Raw genomic sequence first — 1,355 nt, forward strand, 5'->3', positions numbered from 1 at the left:
ACCCCCCGCTCACAGAATGGTGTTGAAACAGATCTGTAGTATCAGTGGTTTATTCTCTATGTTATAACACATACATTTTGTTTTGTTTTTTTGTTGTTGTTGTTGTTAATCTGTGAAAATAAGATTGACATTAAAAAGAAACTGGAAATTCTACAGATTATATATTTTTTTTATTATTAAATTAATAATTTCTCCTGTCTTTATAACATTAACTTTGTTTGTTCCAGATTCAATGTTTACACTAAAACTACAGTTTGTTTCCAGATGAAACAGAAAACATCAACCATTACAGTCAGTTCAAGACAAGACTTTGTCTCAGGTTTTAATTTTAGTGTGGACTTGACTTTGACCCCCCGAACAGAGCAGAAAATACATGAAAGATAAACCTAACAACAACAACTGAGTCACTTATTCATCCCACAAGAACAGACTAAACCAGCAGCAGTGGGATTTGAACCTAACCCCAGCACCTCGGACCACTGAGCCACAGCACTGTAGAGCAGGAACGATCTTTCTGTTGGTGAAGTTCAGACCTCTGGATTTCTAACTCACGTTTCTGGGAGATGTTCCTGAACACATCAGAGAGAAACCACAACCACACTGAGGAAGTGTGAACTGGAGGTTGTCATGGATACAGAGCCACGAAGACAAGAGTGAGAGAAAAGAGCTGAGACACAGAGGCAGTCGAACAGGGAGACCAGGAACGAATGAATGAATGAATGGATTAATAACACAAAGACTGGTCCAACGTATGTCCATATAGACTGACATGTATAGACTGACATGTATAGACTGACATGTATAGACTGACATGTATATATTGACATGTATATATTGACACGTAGACTGACATGTATAGACTGACATATATAGACTGACATGTATAGACTGACATGTATATATTGACACATATACTGACATGTATAGTGACATGTATACTGACACGTATACAGACATGTATACTGACACGTATACAGACATGTATACTGACACGTATACAGACATGTATACTGACACGTATATTGACACGTATACTGACACGTATATTGACACGTATACTGACACGTATATTGACACGTATACTGACACGTATATTGACACGTATACTGACATATAGACTGACACATAGACTGACATATAGACTGACATAAAGACTGACATGTAGACTGACACGTAGACTGACATGTATAGACTGACATGTATAGACTGACATGTATATATTGACACGCATCCTGACGTGTATACTGACATGTATACTTACATGTATACTGACATGTATACTGACACGTATACAGACATGTATACTGACACGTATACAGACATGTATACTGACACGTATATTGACACGTATACTG

Source organism: Cynoglossus semilaevis, chromosome 8, assembly GCF_000523025.1.
Source record: "Cynoglossus semilaevis isolate Cse_v1.0 chromosome 8, Cse_v1.0, whole genome shotgun sequence".
NCBI classification, from domain to species: Eukaryota; Metazoa; Chordata; class Actinopteri; order Pleuronectiformes; family Cynoglossidae; genus Cynoglossus; species Cynoglossus semilaevis.